The sequence below is a fragment of the Panthera leo genome, chromosome A3 (genome assembly GCF_018350215.1).
Source record: "Panthera leo isolate Ple1 chromosome A3, P.leo_Ple1_pat1.1, whole genome shotgun sequence".
NCBI lineage: Eukaryota > Metazoa > Chordata > Mammalia > Carnivora > Felidae > Panthera > Panthera leo.
In genome coordinates this window covers 53,410,466-53,418,147 of record NC_056681.1, presented here as the reverse complement: position 1 = coordinate 53,418,147, position 7,682 = coordinate 53,410,466, and the positions used below count along the sequence as shown (strand labels likewise).

Below are 7,682 nucleotides of genomic sequence, written 5' to 3'. Positions count from 1 at the left end.
AGAATTTAGAAATAACCAAAGCCCAAGAACAATTGTGATTGCTCCAAGAGCTTACCTTCTAGGCCCTAATTCTCATGTGAGAGCATTTTCCAAATACAAGTTACTTTTCCAAACCAAAACATTTAACAGTCAAAAATTACACTGAGGTCATCAACCAAACACAGAGAATTGCATAAATGTGGTGTAGGTGAGAGCAGAGTGTATACAGAGGAAAAAGAGAGAGACAGAGAGAGACAGAGAGAGAGAGAGAGAGAACAAAAGCCCTCTGGTTTCAGCTTTTGGGCTGTCCAAACTCAGCTGGACCAATCTCCATTGGCTGGCCAGAACCCATTGGCTGTAAACCACCGGCCTTCCTTCAGGATGATTCACCTCTTTCTATGCACTGGACCAGCTCCACCAACATCTCTGCCATTTTCATGGGCTCCTTGGCCTTCTCCTCGGCCTTCTTATTCCTTTTGGTCACTCTGCCTTTGACTCCATCATTTGGATTCTGAAGATGATTCAGGGTGCTCTCCTCTGAGGCTTCCCCTCCACCTGTGTTTTTATTTGGATGAGCATATTGTCCATCTGCCATAGTTTGCTGCTTCTGCATGTATGCTCTCCCCCACTCCTGGGTGAGGGCCACATTGTCATCCAGCATCTCACTGATGACTGGCAGCAGGAGCTGTTGGAAATCTTCCTCAGGCTCCAGCACTTTCACCTCCTCCAGCTCTGCCAGCTCGAGGACATCGAAGGGCCATATTCTCTCCCACTTCTCCAGAATTTTGCTATCAATGTCTGCAACAAAGAAAGAGAGATGTGATTTGTTGAAAATTTAAATTTTATGTGACACACTATCTGATGTAACCTGTCTGGTCATTTTTTTTGGACAGCCCAACTTAGCCCAACTCCTAGAATAGGAGACTTGATCTTGGTATTCTGTACAAATTGATGTAATACCATGATGCATTTCAGGGGATTCTGGGCATAGGAAGAGATATTTGCAAAGGCTCTTGAGGGGCTGGAGAATGACAGGAGGACTGTCTGCATTGGACCCTAATGTGCACAGGGACTGGGTATTTTTGAACTTCATAAGTTGTCTTGCTATAAATTTATTTCAGTAGCTGACCTGACAAGTGTATGAGGTCAAAACCTTTCCAGGTGTAATAAAAAAATTACCATGCTAATAAAAGTATTTATTTTCTTGAAAAGACAAAAAAATTAACATAATTTTTTCCAAACCATTACAAAAATTTGAAGAAGACAGAATACTTCCAAACTCATTTTAAGAGGCCAGTATTACTCTGATAACAAATCCAGATGAGGATACTACAAAAAAAGAACTACAGGTAAGTATCCTTGATGAATATAGACATAAAAAAACTCAACAAAATTAAATTCAAACAGCAAATCAATTTCAATGGCACATTAAAATGGCCATACACCAAGATCTATATATATACATATATATATATATGTATATATATATATATATACATATATATATATATATATACATATATATATATATATGTATATATATATATATATATATCTCTGAAGTATATATATTTTCCATATGTATTTCATATTACATATAATGAAATATACATATATATCTCATAAGAATATTATTCACCCATTAAAAAGAAGGAAATCCTGCCATTTGTGAGAACATGGTTGGACCTTGAATACATTTCACTAAGTGAAATAAGCCTCTAGAGAAAGATAAATACTGCCTACTATCTTTCTACATGGAATCAAAAATAAATTTAAATACATAAAAACATAGAGTAGACTGGTGGTTGCCAGGGGCTGGAGAGTGGGGGGAATGGGGAAATGGTGGTCAAAGTGTATAGACTTTCACATGTAAGTTGAGCAAATTCCATAGATCTAATATACAGTATGTGAGTTAAAAATACTGTATTGTACACTTGAAAGTTTATAAGGTTCTCACCATAAAAACAACACCATGGTAACTATGCAAGGTGAAGGATATATTAACTAACTTTATTGTGGTAAACATTTTGCAGAGTATGTGTATTGTTATCACACTGTATACCTTAGACTTACACAATTATGATGTTAATTACAGCTTAATAAAATTGGAGAAAAACATGTATAATAACGATGTTTGCAAGAGAAAAAAATATATATGTATACACACAGTTCAATTCTATAACTTTGTATTTATGATGTGATAATCATTAGCCTAAAATTACCCATGACATTAAAATTCTGTACAAGGTTTTGACACAGAAATTAAGATAGAATACCAATTTAAAAATGTTTGGAATGCTGTATCCCGTGTTGAAAAGTATAAAAAAGATATTTTTCTTTTAAGAGTATGGAACATTATGCCAAAGGCAATGACTTCCCATAAGGAGAACTTCAATCTCGAAGGCATTCTTGTTTCTAGAATAACAGTCTTTACATCTCTGTTACTTTGTCAAATGAAAGGCATTTCTCAGATTTAACAAAACACCGTACACTCAAAATGCCATTTGCTTATTTTAAGATGCAAACATCTTTAGGATGTGAACTCTTAAACGGCACTTCAGTGATTCAGTGTCTTGACCACATGAACAGGGAACCCTTCTATAATATGCATCCTGAAATGGATCATCATGGCTGCTTCCAAGCAATTAGAACCAAGTTCTGTTCATCACTCTTCATCTAATTTGGCTGGTCCTTGTTAAAATCAACACAAGAACTTTTTGTTGCATTGATGTACAAGTAAACTCATGCAGTTGTACCCAAGTGACAAATTGGCAAAGCAATAGTATAGGCTGAGAGTGATTTGCAATACTTACCAGGAGCCAAGTTGTAACATGCTAATGATATTCCACTCTCAGGTTCAAATTGGACTGGAGATCATTTAATGTCTCCTTGGAAAAGAGCTCAAAGAAACCCAAGAAACTCAAAGATCTGGAGATCTTCCAGACTGTCTAAGAAAACACATGTGAATATTAAACATCTCTTTTCAGAAGAGTTGCCTCAAACATTAGTTTATGCCCCTAAAGAAAACTGTGAGAAATCCAACTAGGTTGGGATTCTAGCAGGATGGGACATATTTGAAAACAGGCAGCTAAAGTTTCATATCTGAAGTCTTTGAACTTCTAACCAACTTGAGAACTGAAAGGAGGGAGCTCTATTGTTCCTTTCCATCCCACCCCACCAAATAATAACAAACACCAACTAAACATTTATTGTTGAAAGAGATCAGACTTGAGCAACCTGCTCCTTATAAGCAATTACCTTTTCCTGCCCTCTCCTGCTTCTGCTTTCTCTCCTCTTCCTTCTGCCATGGTTGTTGAGTGCATCTCAAATGCCAAGCAAGTACTGAATTCTAAAGACAGCCCTTTATTAGTTACACTTTTTCAGAAGAAAGAGTGATTAAGTCTATGTCAAACCTGGCTAGTATGTAAAAAATCTAAAAGTCACATCCAGCTATGATCTTAACCATAGTCTTCATGCTTGGGAAAAAATTGAGAAAAGTGTTATCTCTGATCTTGCATTTGTTGTGTTTCCTGCAAAGAATGTCTTTTTTTTTCCCTTTTCTCTGTCTGAACTATCATCCTGTTCACCCCTTAAAGACTACCTGTAATGTCCTTTTCAAAGCCCCCCTGTTAGGGTGGGTCCTTGCCAGGTACTATGTGTATGTCCCTGGTCTATCTATGGCACTTATCCAAATCTTCCCTGGCACTGCCTGTCCTCTCCTCTACAACTTTTTAAAAAAATTTTTTTAATGTTTGTTTATTTTTGAGAGAGAGAGAGAGAGAGAGAGAGAGAGAAAGAGAGAAACATACAGACAGAGAGAGAGAGAGAGAGAGAGAACAAGCAGGAGAGGGGCAGAGAGAGAGGGAGACACAGAATCTGAAGCAGGCTCCAGGCTCCGAGCTGTCAGCACAGAGCCTGATGTAAGGCTTGAACTCATGAACCGTGAGATCATGGACCTGAGCCAAAGTTGGATGATTGACCAACTGAGCCACCCAGACAACCCTAGATATTTTTATTTAAAATTTATTTACTTATCTTGAGAGAGAGAGAGAGAGAGAGAGAGAGAGAGAGAAAGCTGGGGAGAGGCAGAGAGAGAGAGAGAGAGAGAGAGAGAGAATCCCAATCCGGCTCCACGCTGTCAGTGCAGATCCCAACATGGGGCTGAGAACCCACAAACTGTGAGATCACAACCTGAACCAAAATCAAGAGCCAGCTGCTTAACTGACGGAGTCTCCCAGGCCTCTCCTGTCCTCTGTATCTTGAGCTTCCTGAGGCCAGAAGCCATTTCTCACCCATCTTTGTATCTCCCAACAACTAAATGCAATTGTCAAGGGTGGAGGCTTGATAGAACTTCTCAAGTAATAAGTTCAAGTATATATTTTGTTTGTTTTCTACACACATTCTGCAATTAGCGGTGTCTACAGCCACCTCTTAGTGGATCATGAGAGGGCTTATAAAATGTTCAGAAATTTTGTGAGCCCAGTGTTAAACACAGCCATTATTAAAATTTAAATTACATAAGCTTACAATGAAATGGATTTTATTAAAAAGTAATAAATGCTAAAAAAAACATGACATCCTCATGATTTTACATTGTGCTAATATCTCGCCTCTTGAGATTATTCCTATTTATTGCATATGCATGGTGGAAACGCTATAGAGGGATGGTTGTCTACACATCTCTTCTTGTCTCTGCATGCAGTGATACCAGCCTAGCAGCTTGAAATCTGCCACGGGTGGAACATTTGCTCCTCAGACATTGGCAAAACTGCAAGTCAGGGGTCACCTAACTTCCACTCCAGAGACTAGCTAATGCACTATGTACCTATTCTGAAATCAATTCTCCCCTAACCACATTTAGTACTCTCATAATCCTATTTTCTTTTTTTTTTAATGTTTATTTATTTTTGAGACAGAGACAGAGCATGAACAGGGGAGGGGCAGAGAGAGAGGGAGACACAGAATATGAAACAGGCTTCAGGCTCTGAGCTGTCAGCACAGAGCCTGACGTGGGGCTTGAACCCACCAACTGTGAGATTATGACCTGAGTTGAAGTCAGACTCTTAACCGACTGAGCCACCCAGGCGCCCCATCATAATCCCATTTTCTAATTCACTAAACATGACACCAGAATTCTTTCTACATAAAGACTGGTAATAGTCAAAGATTTATAATATAGAAAAATGCATTTTAGCCCTAAAGAGGCACCAAATACATTATGTTCTTGTACTGACAAAAGTCAGTATAGACTCTTGCAACGCCACAAGGTTATGATAATGGATTCAATTTTTATTATACAATCATGAAAAAATTATCTCTGTCATTTGAGCTCTAAGTTTCTTGAAAGCTAAGAAAGACGGGGGTCCTCCCTATAATTTTTCACCAGAGTATAAAATGAATAAAATAGAAAGCATTTTCCTGTCAGTTGAATCACTATGCTGAATTCTTTTTTAAGAGAAAAAAAGGTTTAAATACTGCATTTAGAGATTTAATATAGAATAGAGTGAAGCAATAAAAAAGCCAGTGTGCTACTTTATAGGATTACTTCTGAATCTGATTAATTCTCCCTCCCTTCCTCTCCTCCCCTTCCTGTGCCTTCTTTGCTCTCCCTTTTCAAGAAAGACTTTCTCTGAAGTTGGAGGAGCTGAGCAATAAAACAGATCAGGTTTAAGAGAAGCAATAACCCACCTTCAGATTAGCTGTTATAATTCACTTGAAATGTTTGTATGGGGTTATTTGGGGTGAAACAATTCAGGATCCACTTTGTATACAGTCAAGTGCTGCCTTTTCTTGTCTTCAGCAAGAAAAACAAAATGAGAACAAAAAGAAACCTTGTCTTCTACCTGAAAGTTGAGAGAAATTCAAGATCCCAAGAGTTGCTGTTGCCTGTGGTCATTTTCCATTGTTCATTCTATTTTTTTCCCTAATTAATTCCTTTTTCACCTTATCTTGCTCTCTTCAACAATAACGCTTTCCTTTTTAAAATCTGCTTACCTAAGAGTGTTGTGAACCAATTTGGAGTGGTATCTTGATGGAAGTTTTATGAACATTGCTTACTGTAAGTAAAAGACATGGGAGAAGTATGGAGATTATATGTATATAAATATATCCTGCTTTTAAAAAATGAAGTGAAGATTAACACATTCTCTCAAAGATACATCTACTCAACCAGCGGGGATCTTTCTAATTTTTAACAACTTTATTGATCAAATACCTTTCTTCATACTGGAACAGTGAAAGGAACTTTAGGAAACAAAATGGTTTTATTTTTCTGTCTCCACACTTCTGCTGCCATGAGGAAACTTGGTATATTGGAAATAAAAACACCTGAGTTTCAATAGAAGTCTGGGTTGGAATTTTGCTCTTCCATGTGACTTTCAACAGATCAACCCTTCGTAAGCCTCAATTTTAACATCTGCAAAGTAGGGATAATGGTTTTGTTACCTACACTGGAAGATGAAGAGAGGAAGGAAGTACCTGAAAAATCTTTGTAAATAGCAAAGTGCTCTCACATCGTAAGGTTGCTGTCAATAGTCTGGAATTCGTCTTCTAGAGGTACATCACTGGGAAAAAGATGACATTAACTTTTGAGGGTCTGGAGAAAGATTGCCTCTCGTACTTTCTTCCATGTGACTCGATAGCCTGAGTACCCTTGGTAGTGGCCATTGTAATGAAACAAGACCAACTGGAAAGCTTAATTAGCTCAATAGATACCAAAATAAATTTCTGAGTCTAGAGAACTCTTTCACCATAAAATTAAGATGTTGCAATGTGTGTAAAATGTCGATTACATGAGAGTCTCCTTTTGGTCCACACTGTGAATTGGACAGTAGAGAGGTCACCAACTGTGCCACTGAGAGTGGGCACTTGCAGGGCGATCATTTTCCTCACCTACAGGGTGGACAGGCACCCTGTATCTGAAGAGGTGTGCAAGCCTCTCCATTGCACACACCTGTGAACAGAACCAGTCTCTCCTGCAGGGGGAATGAATGACAGTGACCAGCCATTGTGGGGAGAAGCATTTGGAGGCTTCTCTTTCCAAGATTTAGTTCCAACTGTCTCAGCCCAGATGGGATCTTGGGAAACTGAGAGGCAATTGCCTTTGTATTATCTTGAGTGGATTTTTATTACCCCCTTTCTCAGAGAACTTTCAAAAAAAAAAAAAAAAGAAAGCCCCTTGCTGTTAAAAATAAAACATGCACATACATTAGGGTGTGTTTTTTGACAGGGAGATATTTAGTTGAAAAATATCCAGTGCAGTCCAGGGACTGTTTAGAGGGACTGAGTGGCCTCTTTGGTCTGAGCTGTGTGTGCCAAGTGTCTGGAGGGACTGCAGGATGGAAGTTTCAGTGAGGAAAGCAAAAGTGAGCAAGCCCACTCTGGCAGCATGGGTGCAGGGAGGACACAGAGGGGTAAGCATTTTTTAAGCTGGTGTTGCTGTCGGTTTCTGCTAGGACGGTTCCCACCAGGGCAGCTTCCAACCTGCAGCAGACCGTCTCCCTCCTCATTCATTGCAGCACTGCTCAGGATTCTGGGAAAATTGATTTTCCATTTTTCATTCTTAAACATCACACCACACCTATTTTCTTGCTCCAAAGCTAAGCTTTCTAAAGTCCTGATGTGCATGACGATTCTGACAAATCTACACTTCTACAAATGTGGGGAATGGCTACGGGGAATTCAGCCATGCACATGTTCTGTCT

General features: G+C 38.8%; 1 pseudogene; it reads right to left on the bottom strand.

The window, feature by feature from the left end:
* Positions 1-355: 355 nt before the first annotated feature.
* LOC122215222 lies at positions 356-7,605 on the bottom strand (annotated as a pseudogene).
* Positions 7,606-7,682: the final 77 nt, after the last annotated feature.